General features: G+C 40.9%; 1 protein-coding gene and 2 non-coding genes across 3 annotated transcripts in view; 2 read left to right on the forward strand and 1 right to left on the reverse strand.

Moving 5' to 3' along the window:
- Window positions 1-27,628, reverse strand: part of LOC145071091 (disease resistance protein At4g27190-like) — a 260,526-nt gene that overhangs the window by 71,134 nt on the left and 161,764 nt on the right. The gene's annotated exons all lie outside the window — the stretch shown is intronic.
- Window positions 21,511-21,608, forward strand: LOC145071863 (U6 spliceosomal RNA). Its single transcript, XR_013690826.1, has one exon. It is a non-coding gene; the product is annotated as a U6 spliceosomal RNA (small nuclear RNA).
- Window positions 23,473-23,579, forward strand: LOC145071853 (U6 spliceosomal RNA). The gene has a single exon (XR_013690818.1). It is a non-coding gene; the product is annotated as a U6 spliceosomal RNA (small nuclear RNA).

The raw sequence follows: 27,628 nt of genomic DNA on the forward strand, positions 1-27,628 counted from the left end.
AATGTACCTTTAACAGAATGTCGTGGGTCTTCACATTGGAATGTGATGTTATTCGTTGTAAATCTATGAACAACATCAACAGCCCGCAACAACTCTTTGTCACTATCAATAACACCCGTGTACTCCCCATCATCCGGAACTACCCAGCCAAAATAGGTATCAAGTAATTGTAAACCTACACATTAAAATATCCATCAATTAATCCAATGTATCCTTTTCAATACAACAGTAAACATTATACAACACAACACAACTAAATACTAACCCCAAACTACAAACATGCCTTTAATTAACTATATATATAATTTAATTTACATATATACCATATATACATACCTTCATTACATTGATGAGGCCCTCTTGAAATGTAGATCTTTCCAAGCAAATGAATTGCCTTAAGATGATCTTCATTTACTGCTTGTCTCAACAAAGACAATCCTAAATCAAAATGGCCATAATAGAAGCACTCTTCCTGTTGACAGAATAACAATATCAATATATAACATCAATGACACAAAATATTAATAAATGGTATAGATTACATATAATTAATGAAATTACACATACAATTCCTTGTCTGAACATGGCTTCAATGTTATTATGCAATGCACATGTGCGTATAAATGACTTAGGATTCAGATTTTTGGGACCCATTCCTTCAATGATGTCAATGCATGCTGTTCTGAACACTTGAGGATCACCCCCGCTTCATACATCTTCTTTGAACTTCAAAAATTTAAATACACAGTAAATAACAAATAAAGAAAGTTGTATTTCATGAAATATACATTCATTAGTTGATGTTTATTGAGAATTACCAAAGTCTTGGAGAGACGATGTCTTTCGCAAATTCTGACCCTAATACAAATATCCGACACAAAATCTCTAATGGGAGATCATCTAACGAACGACGACTTCTAGTAATCAACATTCTACTAACAAAATGGACATTGAAGTAGTTGATTTCAATTTATTTTTAAAAAATAAGCGTAACTATGAAAAACAGTGTAACAGGGTATGGAAAAAAAAATACTTACTTTATGATGATCTAGTCGCGAGGTGTACAGGAGTGTCTATTATCGTAGAAAGTCTATTATCGTAGAAAATCGATTTCAAGAACGATTACCCTTCCACGATTTGGGGGTTTTAGTGTTTCTATGGAGATTTATCGTCCGGAATAGTTGAGACGTTCTGAATGGTTGAAGAACTGATAACGCTGGTGTGACGTCAGAGGTATGATGGTGCCTCAACGCTTCAGAGTGCAAAAAGACCAAAGTGCCCTTGAAATCATTTCAAATATGTGAATACTAAGGATATTTGTATCAAAACATATTGTTCAAATATTATAACCTTTTATAGGTAATAGTGGAATTTTGATTGTTAAAATGGAAAACACAAAAATAACATATATATCATAATCTATAATATATATATATATATATATATATATATATATATATATATATATATATATATATATATATATATATATATATATATATATATATAAAAGCACAAAAGAGTTAGCAATAGGAACTTTTTGGGCATTAAGAATTTTGCCACATTTTTTTTTGGTAACTTTGATACTTTTGGCCCTTGGAAACAAAACTTTTACATTTTGGTAAAAAAAACACAAAAAAAAACTGTAGATTTATGCCACAATTTTTTAGCTAGTTTGACACTTTTAGTCCTTATTATAAAAAAATTATACATTTGGCACAATATAAACGAAAAACATTTACGTTTTTTCCAAAAAAATTTAGCCAGTTTGACACTCTTGGGTTTTACAGTCAATAGTTTACATTTTGACCTAAAAAACACATAAAAACATCCCGAGCTTTCTTCCTAGTTTACATTTATGTATTGATATTAAACCAAATTAACTTCATCTAAAAAAAACATTAAACACTAAACATCTAGTCATTATCTTCTTCCTCCTCTTCTTCTTCATCATCTTTTTCTTCATTGCTCGTTGTACTAACCTCATAACTACCCTTGCTATCAGGAATACCATCATTATTTTCCTCATGAATTTCACCTTCTTCATCAATATTATTTTCATTATCTGAACTGTTGCTTGACATTTCGTGATCATCATCATAATTTCCTGTATCGGCTAGACTTGGTATAATTATTTCATTTGATTCAACTTCATCTTCTTGGAAAGCAACGTCTTTATGAGGATGATTTCATCGGTCCAACCACGAGGTTTAACTTTAAATACAGCCCACCAGTCCGAGTTGTTTGTTTTCGAACTTGGGTAAGCAATGTAACACACTTGATTGGCTTGCATGGCTAAAACAAATGGCTCGAACTTGGTTGTATTTTCTTTTGACGTTTATCTTGACCAAGTTATATTGTTTGTGAAACTGAACTCCTATGTTAGGTGTTGGATCGTACCACTGACATTTAAACAAAACCGTGGTTTTAATTAGGTAACTAGGGTACTCGACTTCTAAAATTTCCTCTACCTTACCATAATAATCACCTCGTTGGCTACTAACACACAATCCGCTATTGGTTGTTGATGTGTTCAGACTATGAGCTTCTATGTGAAACTTGTAACCATTGACAAAGTATACACTATATAACTTTACTTTTTTTAATGGAATTTTAGATAGGTTAGATATAGACTTGTTGTTTATCGGGATCTTACGTGCCTAAATGAATAATGGTAAAACACTTAATTAGAGTTAATTATAACCATAACAAAAAATAATAAATTTCAAAAAATACAAAAATTACACCCACATAGTTTTGAAACCATAATGCAAAGTTCTTTTCAACTTCAGCTGCAAGGACCTGTTCATCCATATCCCCCCATAACTTCATTCAAATGTTCTTCAAATATTTTGTATCACCATTTCAATAACATTTTAAAGTTACTATGAATGTAATAAACAAAATCATGCATGTAAATGTTTTTCGATCATAGCAAAAATGATTATTAAAATTAAAATTGATGCATATGTTACGTACGAACCTGATGTAATGCTTGATCTTATCTTCGTTAAGGAGTATGTAAGTTTGGGCAGCATGCACTTCCTCATCAGACATCATTCTATTCGTGAATCTTCCATAATGACGCCTAAGATATGAAAATATATCTAACATGTCGTTGTTAGCATCCACTTTCTCATCTCCTCCTCCATCATCATTTCGAGGCAACTTTCTATTACGTGTGGGGACACCAGTCTCGAAATAATGAGAGAAAAATATAGATGCTTCACGTAACAAGTACGCGTTAACAACGGACCCTTCCACTCGAACTTTATTTTTCACATCTTTTTTCAACTGACTTAGATACCTATAGTGAAGATTATTTAAATTAGCTTACAAAAATAGCAACATATATTATGATGTACCATACAACCGTTTCAAACGGATACATCCACCGATATTGGACTAGAATGGCTATCTTCGCTTCGTATGACAAATGTACTGGTAAATGTTCCATGGAGTTCAAAATACCAGGGAAAAAGATGGTCTCTAATTTACATAATATTATTAGGATCTCGGTTTCAATCCTTTCCATGTCTTTTGTTGTGATTTATGTTGTTGTGAATGTTTTGAAGAAAATACTCAACTCTATTAATGCTTCCCACAATTGTTTTGGCAATATCTCATGAAATGCAATTGGCATCAAACTTTGCATAAAAACATGACAATCGTGGCTTTTCATCCCGAACAGTCTACACCCTGTTAAATCAACACACCTCCCCAAATTAGAAACATAACCTTCGGGGAAACGCAATTTCTCCACCCATTGGTATATGGCTTTCTTTTGATTCTTGTCCAAAGTGTAGTATGCTCTTTCATTATCTTCAACTCCTTTTCTCTTCCTATAATAGAGCTTCAAATCTCTTATGGCTGTTACATTGTCCTTCGTCTTCCCTTTGACATCTACTATAGTGTAAAAAAAAGTTTTCAAATACATTTTTAACACCAAAATTGGTTCCCCTGGTTTTATATGCGTTTTGTTTGATATCTCCCTGGGTTTTTTTTAGTATGGTGATTACGGGACGATTTGAGGCTGGATCCGGATCAGGACCAGGAGCAAATGGCTAGGATGGGCCAACTTTGACTGAGGACCATGTCAAGGAGATCATTCGTGAGGAAGTTGTTTCTTTTGTCTGGGGTCAGATACCAGAGCCGGTTGAATTGGTCAAGGTCGTTATGATGGAGTACTTCAATGATCGGTATGCTACACTTTCTGAGGTTGTTGTTGCTGCAGCCACTACGACCGTTATTGTCGTCAGAGCACAAGGAGAGAGAGATTTCCAGTATCGGGACTTCGATCGTACGAAGCCCCCAGAGTTTTATGGGGTCTCGGACCCGATAATGGTGATTATTTGGTTGTCTGACATGGAGGTTTGTTTCTTCACGTGTTCTTGTCCATATAACCAGAAGGTCAGGTGCGATCTGAACCTTTTGAGTTCTTGAGCAAGGGATTGGTTGAGACTAGTGACTAGTTCTTATACTCCTGAGCAGAGGGCCACGATGACTTGGGAATAGTTCTTGGACATGTTCCGTGCAAGGTATGTTTCCCTGGTAGAGATGGAGAGACTGGCCCAGGAGTACCTGGATCTAACGCAGGCGAGCGAGTCGGTGACGGAGATCACCAAGATGTTAACTGAAAGGGCCTTGTTCAGTTATGAGTTCGCAGCTTCAGAGCAGGCTCAAATGACTCGGTATTTGAGCATTCTCAAGGCAGATATTCAACAGTTTGTGTCCATCAAGCGCTATAGTTCTCTCGTTGAGCTTCAGGATGCCCCGAGGAGGTTAGAGATTGAGATAGAGACACATGAGATGGAGCAATGTCAGACTTTGGGTTAGTCCTAGCCTGCAGTGAAGTGGTTTAAGTCCGCCAGCCAGAGTTTAGGATCAGTTGGAGAGAGGCCGAGTTCTGTTACCTATCGCCGATGTGGCGAGGAGGGTCATTTTGGAAGTGTCTGTAGGCAGAGTGTGCGAGTTTGTTTTCATTGTAGTAAGGAAGACCACATTAGAGCTCATTTCCGTTTTCTCAGTGAGGTGTTGGATCCTATGCCCTTAGCATGGCAGTTACTCGATGGTCGTCATGGGACCGTCGGTGTCTCGAGGACCGAGATTTGAGATTGACAAATTTTCTATTTAGCAATTGTGGTAGTATTGGTATTTATATGTCATTTGTGTTTGTGTTTCAAGGTTTAGTTGTAATTTTGGATGATCAGTTAAATGAAATTATCTTATTTAGCTTTGTGTCAATTAATCTCTTGTTATGTATGGACTAATTATCTTTGTCCTTGATTGTATGCGTATTAAAAGTTATGAATATTGTATGAATTCATATCCTACCATGTGTCAGGATATTAGTGATCGGGATCAAGTAATAGAGTTCGAGTTAGTCGGAGTATCGAAGGACTATGAAGTTCTCAGCCTCTAGCATATTTCAAGTGGGGGAGAGAAAAACCTCGCAGTAAAAAGACTCTTAGCGAAGATTCGGTTCTCTTTCGGATTTATCTAGGTTCCATAATTCTGCGCAACTGCTAAATCTTCAGGTTTTGCGACAATGTCACCGTCAGCTATTGGATTTCCCCTTCGATTAGTAATAGTCTTGGTTATGATAGCATCTGTAGGGCATGCATGTATTTATACCCTAGTGTGTCAGGAACTCTGATTGAGGGTTGATTTGTCTATTGTCGTCTGATCAGGGATGAGGCCGAGTGTTGATAGTGGGTAGCTCAGTTGGGGTGTCGGAGCAAAGTAAGAGTGTGGTTTAGTTCAACATGAGAACAATTAGTTTTCATTGTGGTGATGCCCTTTTGGCGCGGGATTAGAGTGTCGACGTTGGGTCGAGAAGCTTAGAGACCGATTGAATCTGCAAATTTTCATTCATCTTGGTTGTTGGGGGGGGGGGGAGTGCATCATGAGGTAGAAGCGAGAGCTGATTTCAAGGACGACATCTAATTTACGTGGGGGAGAATTGTAACATTCTGGTTAAAACAAAATTAAATAAATAAAATAAAATAAAATAAAATTAAGTAAATAAATAAATAATAAGCCCTAAAGCCTCAAGATCTATTTTATATTTTATCTGATTTTAGCCCTAAACCGGTAATAATTTATCAGTGTTAGCTTCGAGGATTTAAACGTCATAATTTCCAAGATTTGGGGTCTATATTGTAACATTAGGACTTAAATGTAGCAAGGGCTGTTCGGTAATTATTGGATTTAAATTGAAGAGGGTTTGTGGAGTCGGGGGCTAATCTTATACAATTGGGATGAAGTTTAAAATGGAGACGGGGTTTAAACCCGTCACCACCCTTCCTTTTCCCTCATCGTATACACCAAACCCTAACCCTAAAACCTCCAGTCGCGGCCACCCTTATCTCTCCCATAAACAGCGCTGCTATCCCCTTCATTGAACCACCATCGCTGCTCCTACTGTTGGCGAAGACGATGGCTGCTAGGAGAAGTTGTCTAGACCGAAGAGGGAGGTTGTGAACAACTGGAAGTTACAGGTTGTTGCATCTGTTCTCGGTAAGGCAACCACGGCTCACCCTCCTCCGCTTCTTTTCTGTTAAGCCACAGTCTACCCGACGAATACAGTCGCCGCCGCTCGTACGAATCTTCTCTCGTTGCTCCGGTCATCGTACCACCCCTGAAGAGGGATGTTGTGGATGCGTTTGTGTGTGTGTTTCACGTGTGCGGGTATGTTTTAGTGTTGATGCCCATGATAAGCGAGTTGGCCGAAAAATCAAGTAGAAAGACCACCATTGCAGGCAACCATGGTGGTTGCCGCCCATGCTACTTCTTCTGCCGCCGTGAGAGGTGGCTATGTGTGTGAATTGGTGTTTATATGTGTGTTTATTTTAGTTGAATGTTGTTTTTGGGTGTTGCTTGACTAGAAACTAAAGAAAAACCACGACCACCAACGTGAGGTGGTGGTTGCCACCACATGCCGCTGTTCTACCACCACCAGCCACCACTTTGGGTGGTTGTGTGTATGTGTGTGTGTGTGTTTGGACTGATGTTTGAAATTCTTTTGTCACTATTTTGGCCTAACACCATAACCACCACCACTGTGAGGTGGTGGCTGCTACCGTGAACCACCATTGACCACCACCGTGTAGGGTGTTAGTCGGTGGTGCCCAACTTATTAAACTCTAATTAACCTAAAAGCCTAACATGGAACCTAATTGGCTAGTATTTAGGTTGGAAGCCATAATTAGGGATTAGAAAACCCTAATGTCGTGAAACACTAATTTTGGAGTTGGTCGGGACCCACATTGAAACTATTAATTAAACTTAAAATAATACTTAATAATGCCCCTACAATTAACTTAATGTAATATTGGGCTTAATATAGTAAGTCCTTAAAGGTTTAAGTGTGGAACACTAACCCTAGTTATCATTTTATGTGAAAACCCTAGAATCGAGAGGCTCTATTTTGGACAATGATCAGGCACGTATTTGCATTATTGATTGGATTATTATTTCACCCGAGAATGACTAAGTCAAACCTTAATCAGTCCTACCCTTAGGTGATTAAGTCCATAATGGGTTAAGTGTTCTTACTTAACCCTAATCGTTATTTCATGTGAGGTGGTCACTTTTGCAAGTGACTATGACATGTGATCGGGGTATTGACTCAAGTATCTTCCTGTAGGTGATTGGAAGTGAGTTGAAGTTGGCAGAGTCCTTCATTGCTACAGTGGTTATATGCACACACATCAAGGTGAGTTTCGCCTCACTATACCCATGAATCGAAGGCAGCAATGATGGCCTACTAGTTTTGGTTATCTGCTTGTAGGATACAATAGAGACTCTTGATCTAATCTCTATTACCTGTTCCTTGTTTGGTTGTGGTTTTGGATTAGGATCACCTATACAGGTGACTATCTCACCTATGAGTATATATAACCATGCATTCCTTGGATTGTTGATATTTAGTATACTGCTATGCGGTAGTGATCTATTAGATCTGTGTTCTGGTATTCAGTATGGTGTCATGTTGTAGTGATCTTTTGGATGTGTTTCCTAGTATTGAATATGTAGTTGTGTGGTAATAACCTGTAGAACTTTATGTTATATGTGCTCGCTGGTTATCATTTATGGAGTGCCCTTAGGGACTATCTGTGGTCATGTAGGATAGCCTGAGAACTCTTAGTCTCAGATCTCTTTCCTGTTCCTTATTTGGTTGTGGCTCTAGAGTAGGACCATCTGTTCAGGTGGCTATCTCACCTCTGGTTACTTATGGTTACGCATTCTATGGGGGTTAGTTGGTAGCAGGACTGTCGGTTGTGAGAGGATTAGTAGCCAGTAGTGAGTTGTATGATTACTGTTTTCCTGTATTATGTGCCTACTTGATCCTGATTGTTCATATGTCAACATATTGTGTTTGGTTTGTGTTGAGGCGGTCTTGATTTGTGCGGTAGGCCTAGATACCCGGTGCGGGCCGACTGTATGTCGTAGGCACGGAGGCTCGGGAAGAGAGGTAGGGTTGGGGCGGTAGGCCAACAAACCCTGGGTATTCCAACCCGATGGCTGATTGTACATGTTGTATATTGGCATTCCAACCTGGGGTATTCCATCACGAGCATGACTGGACCGGAGGTTGAATGGGCCTGGGGTATTCCAACCTGATGGTTGACTGGACCAAACGTGTTTGATTATATATATGTGTTCTAGTTTATACGGTGGTATTTTGGGGGAAACTCACTAAGCTTTATGCTTACCTAGTTGTTTATGGTTTCAGGTATCATCAGTTATTGATGGAAGGCGATGACGGGACTGTACACACTCATCAGTAACATTGAAGATTCCGCATCTCTACAATACTCTGAGTTTTAAGAAATGTAATTCAGAATAAATGGTTTTCTTAATTAGTGGATTAATAAATTTGGAAGTTTTATCTTAATACTAAATGAAATTCTTTTTCTTGTGAAATGGGACGTTACACATATGGACAGCTGATGTACACAATCAACTACCATATGGACTGGTGATGACCAATCAACACTCTATTTGGCAACTGATTATGCACATCCGCAGTCCATATGACTGTTGATTGTGCTCATCAGCAGTCTATATGACTGTTGATTGAGTTCATCAACAGTCATACAAAAAAAAAAAATCGTTAAATCTTTTTTTTTGATCCTAGATATGGTTTAGACGCACCGTTTAGAGAAGATTGGTGTTTTTTGTTGAAAAATGATGAGTTGATTATGAGTTCACAAGTTCTTACAAATCTTTTGGTTCTCAAAAGAACATTTCTCTCTCTCTCTCTCTCTCTCTCTCTCTCTCTCTCTCTTATATATATATATATATATATATATATATATATATATATATATATATATATATATATATATATATATATATATAAGAATGATCAATAGAAAATACGTAAACCTACAAAAACCCTAAATACCCTAAAAGTAGATAAAAAAATACTTTGAGATATCTACTTTTTTTTTTTACTTTACAAAACCAAAATTCGTTACTTTTTATATAAAATCACTGAAAAAATTAATATATATAATTTAATTTTTTCAGCGATTAATATAAAAAGTAGTGTTTTTTAGTCTTTTAAAGCAAAAAAAATAGATATCTCAAAGTATTTTTCTATGTATTTCCATTGATTTACTAGGTTTTATGGTTTCCAAAGTTTTATGCATTTTGTATTAATCCTACCCCTTTATATATATATATATATATATATATATATATATATATATATATATATATATATATATATATATATATATATATCACCAAATTAGTATAAGGATCTTCTATTGTAACGTCCAATTATTCACAACCAAAAATTTTCATTTTTATTAAGGTAGAACTTCCCAATTTATACATCCATTGTTACGAAAACCGTTTATTCCAAATTACATTTATTAAAAATCAGAGTATCATAGAAAACGCGGAATCCTCAAAACGCTGATGTTGAGTGTGTACAGTCCTGCCTTCGCCTTCCCGAAGACATCGATGATAGTTGAAACAATAAAAAATTGGGTAAGCATAAAGCTTAGTGAATTTCCCCCAAAATACCCCATACGATAAACATACAAGCATGCATCGGGCGGGTCTACTCAGTTATCGGCATGGAATACCCATGGTTTGTTGGCCTACCGCCTCAACCCAACTGCTCTTCACGAGCCTTTGTGCCTACGGCTTATAGTCGACCCGCACCGGGTATCTTGTCCTACATCACAAAGAAGGACCGTCTCAACCCACTACTACCATATATCGAAAAATAATCAATCAAGATCAAGTAACCACATAATACCGGAATATTGTGATCATATAGCTCACTATCTCCTAGTAGTCCTCTCAGAGCACACAGTCCCGCTACCAGCTAAACTCCATGGAATACGTAACCATAAGTAGCTAGAAGTGTGATAGCCACCCGATCAGATGATCCTACTCTAGAGCCAAAACCAAACAAAGAACGGGCAAGAAAGCCTAGATCAATAGTTCTCATGTAATCTTACATGACTACATACAGTCTCTAAGGCACTCCACTAAATGATAACCAACAAGTATAGGTAAACATACAGATCTACAGATCACTATCGCATAGCAAAGTCTTATATACCAGGATACAGATCTCACAGACCACTACATCATTCCAACATACTCGATACAAGGATACAAATCTAACATAATTATAACCTACTAAATATCAGAAATCAAAGGAATGCATAACCCTATATACTTAGAGGTGAGATGGACACCTGGATAGGTGATCCAACTCTAGAACCACAACCAAACAAGGAACAGGTAAACGAGCATATATAAAGAGTCATCATTCTATCCTACGTGACTATATATACAATCCCTAAGGCACCCGTCTACTAACAGATAACCAAAACTAGTGGGTCGGCATTGGTGCCTTCGACCCACGAGTACAGTGGGGCGAAACTCACCTAAATCGAAGAACTCTGAAACACTGCGATACAATTCCTTTTTCAGCACTACTTGCTCCCGCAAATCCACTAACACTAGAATCAAATATAAAATCAATCAATAGCACAAAATCCTCAAGTTTGACCCAAAGTCAAACTTGGTAAAAAATTCAACGGTCAACGGACCCTCATGACATAACCATCTATGGCTAACGTCGTAAGACATTACAAGACAAAATAGTCGGGTCTCTCACTCCTCACAACGTAACATGCATAATCCTCACGTTGTGAGATCCGTCTGGGTGTCAATTTAATCTGAAAACCTCTTGATCCATTAAGCCACTACTCCATCTTTTCCAAGAGGCTTCCTAACACTCCTAGGATCATAAAAATCGATGCTTTAAGGTCTTGCATGTCCAATACAATACTTGGGCTCAAACTAGGTCATTTGTGAAGAAAAGGAAGTAATTTCTCATGCATGGACTCAAACATCCTCCAAACTTCAGATCCATGACATATACGCATCAAGGGACCCTAAGGACCCATAAAGTTGCCAACTTTATGGAGTCCCAACACTCTAGCTCTAAAGATATTGGATAAATATGCATAAAACCTTAGATCTGGCAAGAAGGAAACATAAAGCTTCGATCTTGGTTACTCACATTGGTCCAGAAATGTAGCTCAAGGTTGCAAATGAAACTTCCAAGCTGAAACCATGCTTCCATGGTGATCTCTTCCTCTTCAATCCACCAAAACTCCAACAAAAGGTCAAGAAACACAAAAAGAGGCTAGGTTCAGGGTTTTATTGAGTTTAAGGATGAAGGAGGCTGTTTAGAAACCTTAAAATGAGGTTTATAGGGTTTAAATACAAAGGAAACCCTAAAAGATCATGGGCTTGGGTTGCATCGTATCTCATGTTGTGAGCTCTTATTGCTCACGTCGTGATCTCAGTTTAAATCAGAATCTTAATTGATCATTTCTCACGATGTGACCTCCTTATGGCTAACATCGTGAGCCTTGGATTTACCCCAAAACCAAGCCTTGACTCCTTGAAACACTAAATCAATATGACATGGAAAATGAGGTGTTACAATTTTCCCCCACTTAAATTTGATATCGTCCTCGAAATCTCTTCTTGCTCCCATTCTAGAAATTACCCTTTGAGGGTCCTTCAAACCCGACTCCTGTAACATATCTATAGTCCTTAGAAGAAAGAAGCAACCTGACGATAAACAATTCCCTACAATCATTGTTAATTCGCAAGAAAAGAATTCACTTTTCAGTCCAGGACCTTCAGGTACCGAAATCGTGGACAACATTCAGGAAACTGAGTCTCCCTACTAACACTCATGTTACACATGACTTCCAATCTAACCCAACCAAGGCCTCCCGACTTTTTATCACCCGTCAATACCTGAAATAAGAACTTCATCCCACATCATAGTTGCCAACCTCACACACTGACACATCATTGATAAATCCTTAAAAATCCAGCAAACAAGGCTAAACCATCCTCTCTATCAATTATGTTGACCGAAATTCACTGATTTAATTAGTCCTAGGTCTACTCGGCCAACGTTCTCTATACTAACCCCGCATGAAATGCACCAACATAAAGGAACCCAACAATCACATACAACTAGATCGGGCTCCTACTCAAATCTAACAACCCTACTCTATTACCAAATAACAACACACTGGCTTACCCACGATCCACTAACCGATAACAACACTCGGGCTTACCCCCGATCCAGTAACCAACAACAACACTCAAGCTCAACAAGAATTAATTGATCCTACCAGATCTTTAGGTCGTGACTCGGACTTCCAAGTCCCAATCAAACAAGAACCCCTCATCACAACCCTTAACCTGGGCTCCTAACACCTTAGAGTCTAAAGCACAAGCACACCCTACGTATGATGCCAAAACTAAACTAATACGACTAGAAGGGAAATCCAACAGTTGAAAATTGCCTTATCACGAAACCGAAAGATTCAGCAATTGCGCGAATATCTTGAACCTGGGGAAATTCAACTGAGAATCGAACCTTGGCACAAGGTCTTCCTGCTGCGAGGTTCCATCCTCCCCCACTTGAGATATGCTAGAGTCTAACAACTTCCCAATCCTTAGATACTGAAACTAACTTGAACTCCACTACTCGATCCCAACTATCGATATCTACATACACATGAGAATCTGAACCCACACCACATTCAACAAATTCTAACTAGCATACAATCGAGGGAAAGGATAATTAATCCATTCATATAAGAAATTAATTTAAACAAAGCTAAATAAGATAATTCCATTTATCTGGTCATCCAATATTAAAACTAAGCTTTGTAACACAAACATAAACTACAAATGAATACCAACGCCACCACAATATCTAAGTAGAAGAACTATCAACTCAACTCTTGGTCTCCGAGACTCCGACCATCCCATGACGACCGTCGGGTAACTGCCAAGCTAGGGGTGTAGGATCCAACACCTCACCAAAAATGAGAAAAGGACAACGAGCTCTGTTATGGCCCTTTGGCCGCAATGAAAACAAACTCGCGCGCTCTGCCTACAGTCTCTTCCAAAATCACCCTTATCGCCACACCTATGGCGTACAAAAGATTGACACCTCCCTCCAACTGATCACGAACTCCGACCAACAGACTCGAACCTCTTCACTGCAGGCTGGGACTAATATGGAGCCAGAAATTGCTCCTTCTTCTAGGTCTATATCTCAATCTCTCACCTCCTTGCGGCATCCTGAAGCTCAATGAGAGAACCATAGCAATGGATGGAAACGAACTGTCGAATATCCGTCATGAGCATGCCTAAATACCGAGTCATATGAGCTTGCTCCAACGCAGGGAACTCAGGATCGAAATAAGCCCTCTCAATGAATATCTTGGTGATCTTCGTCACCGATTCAGTCGTCTGTCTCATCCAGGTACTCCTAGGCCAGTCTCTTCCTCTTTACCAGAGGAACATACCTCGCATGGAACATTTCTAAGAACTGCTCCCAAGTCATTGCGGCCCTCTGCTCAGGAGTGTAAGAACTAGTCACAAAATGAAATTTCAGGTATCATATTTAAGTGGTTTATATTCTTCATGATAGAGCAACTCGACTAGTTGGATGTCCAACTCATCGAGTAGAGGCGGGTTTTGGCCACGTGGGTTTAGTGACCAACTCGGCGAGTTGAGAGGCCAACTCGAAGAGTTGGTGCTGTGTGTGGAAACCCTAAATCTTCGGGTTTGGGTCCTATTTAAAGGACCTTAGGCCCTATTTTTCGCCACCCTTGTCATCTTAGAGCCTGTGAGAAACCCAAAACCTACCCCATTCGTTGTGAAGAGAGAGAGAAGAACCAGATTGAGCATTCTTGTGCATTTTTGGGAGAAGATTTGGAGAGCAATGTGGATTTGATCAAGGAGGGGCTGTGGATCTAGCGTTCTTCTTTCATTAGCATCTGTGTGGAGGTAAAAAGCTCTCATCTTGGCCAAATATTTGGTTAGATCTCATTTTGGGAGTTTTTAGGGTTTTCTCCCATCCATCATGCGTCATTGAGTTATTTGAACATGGTTTGAAGTTGGAACCTCAGATCTGGACTGTAGGTGTAACATCATGAATTTCCAAGTATATTTATTTATTTATTTTGGAATTTGTGGAGTAACTCGGCGAGTTGGAGCCAAGACTTGCCGAGTAGAGTCGCGGATGTTCATCCGGGTTCGCGTCCGGACTCGGCGAGTCTATTAGTGGAATCGGCGAGTCCATGCTGTTTAATGGAACCCTAATTCCCTAGGTTTGCAGCCTATTTAAGGGCACTTATAGCCTCCCATTGCGGCTACCAGTCCCTTGAGAGAACCCTAAGAGAGCTAAATCACTGTGAGAGAGAAGAAGTCACTTTTTGATCCTTGTATCCTTGGTTTATCAAGAAGAGGGTGACAAGAGCAAGGATGAGGTGCGATTCAAGCAGATCTAGAGTTCAGAGACTTCATTTTGAGGTAATAGTTCGAACCTCCTTCAGTTTTAGTGTTGATCTTTAGAGTTAGGGTTTTCTAACTCCTTTGGAGAGTGATTATGTGGAGCAAATGGTCCCTCTTCGAGTTTGTGCCTTGGATCTGGACTCAAAGAGGTCCAGAGACCCTAACCCTTGGAGCTTTATGGGTTAGCTTGGGGTTATTGCACTTAGGTTGTCATTCTTGGGACCAAATCTTCTTTTGATGCCTTGTTGTGGTTATAAAAGCATCAAGTTTCGAACTTTACGTGACATTCATGCTTGGGGAGGCCAAATCTATGGTTTGGGGAAACAAATCTGACCTCGGGAGGTCAATAGAGTTTGTGCATGGCATGAACTCGCCGAGTACGGTTAGGGTTTCATGTAAATTGTTCAGCAAGTAGACTCACCGGGTTGGGGGATGACTCAGTGAGTCAGGAGGGAGTTAGAGGACTGGAGTTCAAGACGGTACTCGCCGAGTTGTTCTTGAGACTCGACGAGTTGAGTCAGGGTGTCCCCGCGATTCTTGGATGGTATGGCTCGTCGAGTATAGGGAGGGACTCGGCGTGTCAAGCAGGACAAAGGGTTAAAGGACATATGAGAACTCGCCGAGTCACTAGGGTGCACTCGGCGAGTAGGGTCAAAGTGGGACCATTGACTTTTGTTGGATTTTAGGGTTTGGTTGTCAATAGATTCCTTGCGACAAGAGGGGAGGGTAAAATAGTCTTTTACCTTTCTGAGAGTGCTAATGGCAGGTTGAGTCTAGTCTCGAGAGTTATATTTATAAGAGTATTTATTTTGTGAATAGGCGGAGACTAGGCAATATTTTCCATCGAGTCAGAGATTTACCGAGACGCCTGAGGTGAGTCTTCTCATTATACTTTACCTAGTGTGGTAACATAGTTATGTGACAGAGTACTATAGAGATATATGCTAGTGTATTTGCATGTTGTTTATGTGTTGTGATTTATTGTGATATGTGTTATGCATGATTCAGAGTTACAGAGTTGGGACTTTCGGGTCCCTAGAGTTAGGGCCAGAGGGCCCAAAGAAAGTTGGGACTGGAGGGCCCCACAGAGTCACATTGACCAGAGGTTCAACAGAGTACAACCTCGAGTGGCTATTATGTGTTAGAGTGGTATTTTGGGGAACTCACTAAGCTTATGCTTACAGTGTTTAGTGTTATGTGTTTCAGGTACCAGTGATGACCGCGGGAAGGCGCCAGCTTGATTCGTACACACACATGGGATTTATGTATTTTGATCTTCGGGGATATTTTGTGAAACAAAGACATGATGTTATGGCATTTTATGAATAAAGGAGTTTGTAAAAATGTGTTTGAAAATGCGAAAAATTGTTTTAATTTTTTCGGTGTTACAATTTGGTATCAGAGCCTTGGTTTGAGGGATTCGGGTGCACCTTCGGGCGTATCTGAACTCAAACCGAGGATTTGAGGAAATTTTTGTAATAAAACAAGTTTTCAAACGAAGAAGTTACGAGACAAACAGAGCAGAGTCGTGTGTACGAACAGCCAGCGCCCGAACGGTGATTTCCCAAGTTACCATTACTATAAGTGTTATAAGATATGATTTAATATATTATATGATGAGCTATGTTATGCATGCTAGAGTAGACTAGGTATTCTTATTAGGGCTAGAGTGGCCTGATATGTGATGCCTGAGTCTAGGAGTCTTGCTGCTATGAATATTTCAGAGTGTTCAGGTAGCAGCAAGGAGGTTGTGAGAGATCTGCTTGCGAGTATCATATGATTACAGAGAGTAGAGTGCTTGGGACTTGGGACTCTGGGAAGAGGACTTGGGGTGAATGCTGATGCGGTTTGGACGGTAGTGTTGGGCCCGTACTACTGAAGACACCGGGTCAGTGCACAGCCCAAGTAAGAATCCTCGGAGTACCAAGGGTCAAGTAGGATGGAGTATTCGAGTGTAAGTATACTCAAGCGAGTCCCTGATATTTATTCTTATGTTGTATTTTCAGAGAGAGAGATCATGGTTGGGACTCGCCACACGCCAGGGACCAGCGATACGAGGGATGAGGAGATCCGTAGGATCATCCAGGAGGAGGTGGCTGCAGCCATCAGGGCAGAGATACCAGAGATGTTCGGGTCTATCAAGACCATGTTGATAGAGACATTTGATGAGAAGTACATCGCTCTTTCTGAGGCTGTTGTTGCTGCGGCCACTGCAGCTATAGTTGCGGCGAGGCCGCAGGGTGGTGATGCGTTCCTGTTCCGAGAGTTCAGCAACACAAAACCACCGGAGTTCGATGGGACCCAGGACCCGATTGCGGCGATGAGATGGATTTCAGACATAGAGGGTGTTTCTTTGCTTGCTCATATTCTGAGCATTTGAGAGTCCGGTTCGCGCTGAACCAGCTTTGCTTGGGAGCGAAGGACTGGTGGAAGTTTGTGACGACGCACTATATGCCTGCTGAGCTTGCGGTAGTGACCTGGGAGAGGTTCACTGCCATGTTCCGAGATGAGTACGTTCCCCAGGTGGAGAGGGAGCGTTTGGCACAGGAGTTTTTGAACCTCAAGCAGGGTACTGAGTCTGTTACAGTGATTACGAGGATGTTTCATGAGCGGGCGATGTTCTGCCCAGAGCACGTGTCCTCCGAGCAGGCACGTATGAGTCGATATTTGAGCATTATGAGGAGGGAAATACACGAGTTCGTGGCGAAATCAACGTACCGGACATTTGTCGAGCTTCAAGCGAATGCCCGGAAGAGGGAGATAGAGCTTGAGACTCAGGCTAGGGAGGAGGCTGAGTCTCAGGGGAGGGATCGGCGATCGGTGCAGTCTCAGCCGGTAGCCAAGCAGGCCAAGCCCGCCGATTCGAGATCAGGGAGCCAGAGGGGCTGCACTTGTGGAAAGTGCGAAAAGAGCCACGACGGGGTGTGCAGAGCAGGGTCTTGCTACAAATGTGGCAAGGAGTAGCATATGGCCAAGGACTGTCCCAAGGGGTTTGCAGTATGTTTTCACTGCAACCAGACCGGACACCGGAAGGCAAAGTGTTCGCAGTTGCGAGGATCAGCACAGGGAGCACCTCGTGGATCTGCCCCTGCCGCCATCAGAGCTACCGTGAATCGGCCAGTAAAGGCCGAGGCATCGAGGGTACGAGGGAGAGCCTTCTAGTTGACCGCGGAGGAGGTCCGCGCAGCGCCCGATGTCGTGGCTGGTATGTATTCTTTCATATATTTATTTTGATGTTGAGATTTCGTGCTTATATTATGTTATGCGTAGGTACTTTTCTTGTGAGTTCTGTACCTGCCTTGGTGTTATTTGACTCGGGTGCGAGTCGGTCTTTTGTATCTTTGGGTTTTAGTCAGCATATTAGTGTTAGTCGTGAGGCGTTGACTCGACCTCTGAGGGTTTCCATAGCTGACGAGAGGGTGATATATGCCAAAGAGGTGATCCGAGGGTGCGTGTTCGACATTTTCGGTGTTGAGTTCCCGATTGATTTGATTCCTATAGCGATGGGTGATGTCTGTGTCATTGTGGGCATGGACTGGTTGAGTAGATTCGGAGCGGTTATCGACTGCGAGCAACAACTGGTGACCATTCGAGACCCTAGTGGGGGAGTTCTTACGGTGTATGGTGAGGGTACGCGTTCTGGGTCAGCATTTTGTTCGGCTGCGAGAGTGAGGCAGTGTCTACACCAGGGTTGTAAGGGCTTTATGGCGTATGTGATGGATACACGGGTTGATTCAGAGAGGCCAAGGTCAGTTAAGGAGGTCCCGATAGTGCGTGAGTTCCCGAACGTATTTCCAGAGGAGTTTCCGGGTGTGCCTCCCGTAAGGCAAGTGGAGTTCAGTATCGATTTGGTTCCGGGGGCCGCGCCTATCGCCAAGGTGCCTTATCGCCTTGCACCTCCAGAGATGCAACAGTTATCCTCGCAGCTTCAGGAGCTGCTGGGAAAGGGGTTTATTTGGCCGAGCAACTCGCTGTGGGGAGCGCCTATCCTCTTTGTCAAGAAAAAGGATGGTTCACACTGGATGTGCATTGATTACCGGAAGTTGAACAAGCTGACGGTCAAGAACCGTTACCTGTTGCCGAGGATCGACGATTTGTTCGATCAGTTGCAGGGAGCATCTTGGTTCTCCGAGATCGATTTGAGGTCTGGATACCATCAGGTAAGGGTGTGAGATGAGGACATCCAGAAGACAGCGTTCAGGACGCGTTATGGGCATTATGAGTTTGTGGTGATGCCTTTCGGGCTCACCAATGCCCCGACGGTGTTCATGGACCTCATGAACAGAGTGTTCAGGCCGATGTTGGATCGGTCGGTGATTGTATTCATCGACGACATTTTGGTGTATTCGAGATCCAGAGAGCAGCATGAGGAGCATTTGAGGGAGATCCTCGGAGTTCTGAGATCGGAGAGGCTTTATGCCAAATTCTCCAAGTGTGATTTCTGGTTGCGAGGGTCCACTTCCTAGGGCACCTCGTTAACCAGAAAGGGATATTGGTTGACCCTGCCAAAGTTGAGGTAGTGATGAGTTGGGAGGTGCCGAGGTCACCCTCCGAGATCAGGAGTTTCTTAGGATTGGCAGGCTATTATCGGAGATTTACCAGGGATTTCTCCAAGATCGCAGTGCCACTCACCAGGTTGACCCAGAAGGGTGTCTCTTTTTCATGGGGCCCCGAGCAACAGGCCTCCTTTGAGACACTTCGCCAAAGGTTATGCGAAGCCCCGGTGTTAGGCCTCCCGGAAGGAATGGAGGACTTTGTGGTGTATTGTGATGCATCGATCTTGGGGTTGGGAGCGGTGCTAATGCAGAGAGGGCATGTGATAGCATACGCATCGAGGCAGCTGAAGCCTCATGAGACGAGGTATCCCACCCAAGATCTAGAGTTGGGGGCAGTGGTGTTCGCACTCAAGATTTGGCGTCACTATCTGTATGGGGTTCGGTGTACGATATACACGGACCATAAGAGCTTGAAGTATTTGATGGATCACCCTAACCTAAACATGCGTCAGAGGAGGTGGTTGGACGTGGTTAAGACTTATGATTGTGAGATCCTGTACCACCCGGGCAAGGCTAATGTTGTAGCCAATGCACTGAGCCACAGGGCGGAGAGCGCCCCATTGCGAGATGTATGTTTGCGATTGACCGTGATGGCTCCGGTGTTGGATACCATTCGTGGGGCACAGGCCGAGTCCATGAGATCAAAGAACCAGAAGAGAGAGAGAGTTGTCGGGATGGTATCAGAGTTCGTTACCGACAGTTGGGGGCTTATGACATTTCAGGGTCGTATTTGGGTACCGTTTGTGGGCGGGACGCGTACCAATTTGATGGAAGAGGCTCATCGATCGAAGTTTTCGATCCATCCTGGGGCCACTAAGATGTATTTAGATCTGAAGAGAGAGTATTGGTGGCCCTGTATGAAGAGAGATGTCACGTGGTTTGTTGAGAGGTGCTTGACCTGTCGTAGGGTTAAGGCCGAGCACGAGAGACCGCATGGTAAGTTGCAGCCGTTGGAGGTTCCCGAATGGAAGTGGGAGTAGACTACCATGAATTTTATCACCAAATTGCCAAGGACTGCTAAGGGAGTCGATGCAATTTGGGTGATTGTGGACAGGTTGACAAAGAGCGTCCACTTCCTTGCTATCAGCGAGAGCTCTTCCGCAGAGAAGTTGGACGAGATGTACGTGAGGGAGGTGGTATCACGGCATGGGGTGCCGATCTTGATTGTCTCAGACAGATATGTGCGTTTCACTTCCAGATTCTGGAAGAAATTTCATGAGGAGTTGGGTACTAGGCTGCATTTTAGTACCGCATACCACCCCCAGACTGACGGACAGAGCGAGCGGACGATTCAGACGCTTGAGGATATGCTCCGGGCATGTGTGTTGGATTTCGGTGGGAGTTGGGACACGTATTTGCCCTTGGAAGAGTTTTCTTACAACAACAGCCATCATTCGAGCATTGGTATGCCACCCTTTGAGCTGTAGTATGGGAGAAGGTGTCGGACCCCCATTTGCTGGGGAGAGGTCAGGCAGCGTGTTATGGGTAGTACCGAGATCGTGCTTCAGATGACTGAGTAGATACAGCAGGTCAGGCAGAGGTTATTGACCGCCCAGATTCGTCAGAAGAGTTATGCGGACAGGCGCCGGTCCGAGCTCGAGTTCCAGGTCGGCGATTTTGTACTCCTGAAGGTCTCTCCTTGGAAAGGAGTGATCCAATTCAGGAAGATGGACAAGTTGGGGGCCCGATATATTGGTCCTTTTCGGGTGATCGCAATTGTAACATCATATATCAGTTTGTTAAAAAAATAGCATTTTGTTTTGTTTTAATAGATAAATTTATAATGATTTTCATATGGTGATTTTTATTAAAATCCAGAACAACAATTTACCTATTTTTATTTGGAAATCAAAATAGTCATTGTTTCATACCAGGTCCGTTCTATCTAGAATGTATTCGAGGATTGATATCGCTTCAATGTGTTCAACTTTGATGTAGAACCAAGACGACACTAAAAATGAGCGTTTATAAACAAATAAAGAAGTATTGTTTGATTGAAGCAATGCTATGGCGTCCCACATCCGTGGCTCCAACGAAAGTTGTTGGGTTTATATTGCTTCGCCTTCAAGTATTGTTTGTCCCTTCAGTGACATCCGGTAAAACTGAAACGATACAAAAAAGATTAGAATGACCCCGGATGATGTCACACATGGTTTATACAAATTCTATAATATTATATATATATATATATATATATATATATATATATAAGCTAGGTTCAAATATTTCCAGCAACTATTGTGTGCATGTATGCACCAATGAGAATTCAGGAAATAATAAATCATTAAATAAATTTAAAAAGGGTACAATGGTAAACTTAGTATATCTAATTATGATAAAAAAAAAATCATGTTTAAAACCCTAGATATCACCCTCTTTTTCTTCATCACCATCGTTACAGGTCATCACCCAATTCTTATTCCTTAGAAAACTTGATTTTATGATTCTTCTTTATTTCTTCTACCCACTGATCTCCTGCACCATCATACTCCTCCACCACCGGCATCACCTTACTTCTTCCTTGTGGATACATGTGCTACCATCTTCTTGCCCATAACTATAATAAAACCAACGAAAACCGCTCAAAGCTCTCAACAATTTATTGGTTTTCGGTGATCAGTAGGTCATGGAGAACCTGCAACATACGATACGGCGACCGATGCTGTGATGATCTTAGTGGCACCACCCTCCTCTTTTTCTCCAAGCATCGGGTAAGTCATTCTAAATAATTTTCGTTCACCTTTTTTTTTCCAAAATTCTAATTTATGCTCTTGCATTAATACCACCTAATGTAATTAATTTCACCAAAAATTTGGGTTTATTAGTATCGAATACCAATCAGTGGGATAATATGTGTGTAAAGTGGGTGAGGTAAGTGCCTGAGTGGGATAAACATCATCACAGGAAATTTATAAATTCATTTGGTGTGGTGTTTGTGATTTTTTGTTCTATTGGTTCTTTTTTCCTTTTTAATCCATTTAGGAACAAATGTCAAAGATGGTCAACGGACAAAGCGATGTTGGTGATGTACGTTTAGATATAACCGAGTTACAAACCAATTACCAATTGATTTCATAGTTAAACTTATAAATAAAAAAAATTAAAAAATTAAAAAAAAATAACCGCAATTTCACAGATGGAATCAGAGTAAATCGTAGATGGGGCTATTCCATCTACGATTTTATCGTACAATTTCAATATATATAGAGAAAAAAAATAAAAAAAATAAATAAACCACCTGCAAATGTACAAGCAGCTAAAGCACAGTTGTGCTTTAGCTGCTTGTACATTCGTAGATGGAAAGCCCATTTCACAGATGGGACTATTCCATCTGCGAAACTCATGGTTATTTTTGCAACTTCGGTTTTTCTTGGTTATTTTTGTAATGTAATTAGTGTAAATGGTTATTTTTGTCATTTTCTCTTAAAACTATACCTATTAGGTAAATAAGTTTTTTTAAAACACCTATTTGGTTAAAAACTCCCTTTAAAACATTGAAACATATTAGTATGACGAAGGGTTCCTTCTTTAGTTAGTAGATAATTTGAAACTTTATGGATCCACGGTGCATGAAATAAATTTAATGACTAAATTTGGCCAAAAATAATAATTCATCGGCAAAGTATAATAACATAAAGGTTTATTTATTTATTTATGAAAATTTAAACATATACATCCCAAATGAAACTCACCCTCTCTGTCATCCTAATTCATACCTTTACCGAGAGCCCAGATTAACACATTTGTTATTAAAAATAAAAATAAAAATTATCATTGTTTTAAGTCTTTTGGTATTGAATACAATAAATATTTTTGAAATCTAGAAGAGCACCACCACGTAAAAGTTCAAACCCGGTTTATTTTGTCCTTGACTGATCACCATCTTCACTTTGAGATGTAAAACTAAAAGAGGACAGTCAAATTTAGGGATTATAGGGCTTACAACGAAATAGTTAAATTATCGTCTGATTGAAACAATTCTATGGCCTCCCACATTCGTGGCTGGAACGTAAGCGTCTGAGTTTATCAAGCTCCGCCTTCGACTATAATTCGTCCCATCCGATAAAATTGGAACGATACAGAGAAGATTAGCATGGCCCCTGCTCAAGGATGACACGCAAAAATCGAGAAATGGTCCAAATTTTTTTTTGCCCTAATTCGTTTGACCGATTTTGCAGTTCTTTTTGGCCCTAAATCGTTCAAAGGAAAACCATGGTGTTTGTTCGACTTACCAGGTACGATTAATGGCTTCCCTCGTAGTTTTCACCCATAGCAACTTGCTCATAACAAATGACATGATTCGTTGTTTATGGATGTAGATAGAATCAATGTATTTGTTTTGGAGGCAAGATAATTGAATCACTGTTAATATATATGCCTGAATTGTCTGGTAACAGTTAATAATCAAGCATGAAGTTTGTTGAAGTAATTTCGTCTTTAGATGTTGAAATTGGGGTTTTCTTGAGTGATTTAGTGTAATTGACATAGTCACATGGAACGAGGTTCACTCCGGTACGGGAACGGGTTCGCGGTTCGCAGTTCGCTAGGTCCCCAAAATCCGGTACGAAGGGGGTAGGTTCATTTCGGTTCGATTGGGTACGATGTACCACTGATGTACCATATAAAAAAAATCATAAGTCCAAGATTCTAAATTCAAACAAAATTATATTGATATTAATAATAAAATATTTAATATTCAATAAAAATTCTTTAATACATAACCCATTAGACAAAAAACTTCAAAAAGTTCAAAATAATTGAATCACATAACCATTCAAAATTACTCTCTCCTCTGTCTTTTTCCATTCTCTTTTTCAACAAACTCTTAAACTAAATTTTCCCACTGCATATGTTCCAATCTTGTACACGAACCTGCCAAGTTTGTGTTATCAGGATCAATGTCCCACTTTTTGTGCGGGCCTGATTTGTACTCTTCAGAGAAACGAGATTGAAGCCGAATATTTGAATGAATAAAAACTAATTTATCTGCAGTCTTACAGTTGAGACGGGTTCTCTTCACATTGTGAATATATGAATAAGTACTCCAATTTCGCTCTGCTGAAGAGCTACTTACAGGCTGTGATAGTACCTTTTTAGCAACATCTGCCAGTTCTAGGGTTTTTGAACCATAACTTGACCACCCGTCAATTGGTTCCATTGTCACCGCATCCATTTGTGCTGCTGCCATGGAATATAGTCCTTTCTTCATATGAAAAGTTGTAAACTGTTCTCGCAAAACACGTTCTTCATCTTCATTTTCAGCAATTCTTTCAAAGGCTTTCATCACACCTACTACAACTTCTTTGTCAAAATTTGGAGCTTTTCGTGGTATTCCACCTGGGGCTAACTGTTGCAGATAGTGTTTATTATAAAATCGTGGATTCAATGCAAATCCTAGACAATGTAAAGGAATGGTCATTTTTTCCCATCTTGCTAAAACAATACTCTCAACCTTAGAGTAATAAGAAGCATATTGGTTATCTTGCATCACGTCTTTAATCTCTCCTAGCCTATTGTCCATTTTCTCGTATATTTCTCCTATTTTGGGACCATCACCATCACAACATTTTATCATTAAAAAAATTGGTTTTGTTATGGCAATAATACTATCAGCAGCTTCCCAAAATTCATCACTTCTTCTGGTTTTCAACCACACTAATTCCGACTCTCTTGGTGTTCTCGTCACCTTGTTTAACCCAATCCCTCCATGAGTTAAGTGAGATTATAGTAGCTAGAGCCTCCCGACAGTCCACTAATCTTTTTATCAAAACAAAATGTGAAGCAAATCTAGTCTTCGCCACTCTTAACAACTCCAAATTGGAGTTTTCCCTAAACATAGCCAAGACTTGAGAATGATTAAGAAAATATTTGACAACTCTTTTTCCTTTTTTATATGTATCCATCAACCAGTAAAATTCTTGTGCAAGGTTGTAACATCCGAATTTTTACCAGGTATAATGTAAGTCTAATTGTGTTGATTTGTAAGAGGGACTCGGCGAGTCAGGGCTCAGACTCGCCGAGTAGGGACGCGGGATTGAGCGAAGGTGCGCACTTGGACTCGGCGAGTCCAGGGTATGGACTCGGCGAGTCTGCGCTGTGTTAAGGAACCCTAAATCCCCGGGTTTGTGGCCTATTTAAGGGGCCTTATGGCCGTCATTTGCGCTCATCCAACCCCCAGAGTGTGTCCCTAGAGTTCTTGAGCGTTTGGTGAAGGATTGAGAGCAAATCTTGACCTTGTGAGTGTTGTTTAGCAAGAAGAAGGAGGCTCTAGGCAAAAGGAGGCAAAGGAGGTTGCCATTTCGTGGATTTGGAGCTTGGATCATCACTCTAGAGGTAATATTTTCGGACCATTTCCTGTTTGGTGAACTTGATGCAAGTTAGGGTTAAATATGATCATTTATGGGGTGATTTGGTGCCCTTTTGTTCCCTCTTTGAGTTGAGACCATGGATCTGGATCCATAGAGGTCCAGAGGGCCTCACTCATCAAGCTTTATGGGTAAAAATGGAGTCCTTGGCCTTGTGTTGAGGTAATAGAGTCAAAATCATCATTTGTGATCATGTAGAGGTTATTCATGCATCAAGACTGGGACTTTACGTGCTAAATAAGCATGGGGGGACTGGATCTATGGATTAGTGGACTGGATCTGGCCTTTAGAGCAAGATTGAGTCAGTGCATGGCATGGACTCGCCGAGTCCGAAGAACAGACTCGGCGAGTAGCTTGAATGTTGCACGACCACTCAGCGAGTGGCCTCGCCGAGTTGGGATGAGTGAACCCAGTGGGTCAAGGGGGAGTCAGGATGGACAGGTGGACCGAGTCAAACCGGACTCGCCGAGTCGTTCTTGAGACTCGGCGAGTTGAGTCGTGGTGGCCCCACAACTCGTGCCAGGTGGAGCTCGTCGAGTTGGGAAGGGATGCTCGACGTGTCAAGAAAGAGTTTCAGGGAAATTGGTGATTTCGCTCAGACTCGCCGAGTCGCTATAGTGCACTCGCCGAGTCCGGTCAAGTTGACCGTTGACCAGCATTGACCTAGATTGTCCTGTTATGGTATGGTTAACCCTAGTTGGGAAAGTGTTAATTAGAGATATATTGTGCTATAGGGGGACTTCAGTTCGGCAGATCGAGTGTTTAGCAATTTCAGGGTTACGGTTTACCGAGACACACGAGGTGAGTCTTCTCACTATACTTTACCTTGAGTAGGTAACCAGAGTTATGTGATAGAGTATTTGTATGCTATGTATGTTATGTGTTGTACTGCATTACTTTTATGTGTTTGATGCTGTGCATGTTTACAGAGCTAGAACCGGAAGGTTCACAGAGTTAGAACCTGAGGGTTCACAGAGTTGGGTGCACGGACCCACAGGGTTATAGCCTCGAGTGGCTAATATGTGTTATATGTAGTATTTTGGGAAACTCACTAAGCCTTGTGCTTACAGTGTTGATGTTATTTGTTTCAGGTACTAGTGACGACCGTGGGAAGGCGCCGGCTTGATCCGTACACACACGTTTGGAGCTTGACATTTTGATCTTGGGATTTTGTAATGTATTGTTGAACAATTAAAAAGGGGTTGTTTTTAGGAATATTGATGGAATTATGCTTTTATAAAATCGAAAATTTTGTTTGAAAAATTCAGTGTTACAAAGGTCTTTAAAAATTAAGTTGAGGGTGTGAACACAACATGGAGACCATAAGATATGTTTATTTACCTTCTCAATTTCTCTTCCAGCGGCTTTACAATTTGCGGCGTTGTCGGTGACAACTTGAAAAACATTTCTTGATCCAACTGCATCAATAGCCCCTTGCAAAAACTTTGTCACACCCCCAAACCAAGGATGGCGGAAACGTCCGGGGGTGGAGGACTTCATGTAGAGTATCACAACAATGAGTATAATAGTGCTCAAAGTAAATACAACCAACACAAATATAATTGAAAACGTTACATCAAAGCACATGTTTACATGATTCACATCAATTACATTATAATACAAAATGAACTGTTTGACGATTTATCGTCCCATCCTCAAAACGTTGTTGATTTCCTGTTCTCACTGAATTCCTGAGAATACAAGTAGTTTTGAAAAGTGTCAACACAAAGGTTGGTGAGTTCATAAGAGATTTCGTTGGAAAAGTAAATCGTTTTCCTTGTAAAAGCGTTAGAATATGTATCCAGAAAATCCGATATTTTCTTTAAACCT

The sequence above is a fragment of the Lactuca serriola genome, chromosome 8, assembly GCF_051521515.1.
Source record: "Lactuca serriola cultivar US96UC23 chromosome 8, Lser_US96UC23_V15, whole genome shotgun sequence".
NCBI lineage: Eukaryota > Viridiplantae > Streptophyta > Magnoliopsida > Asterales > Asteraceae > Lactuca > Lactuca serriola.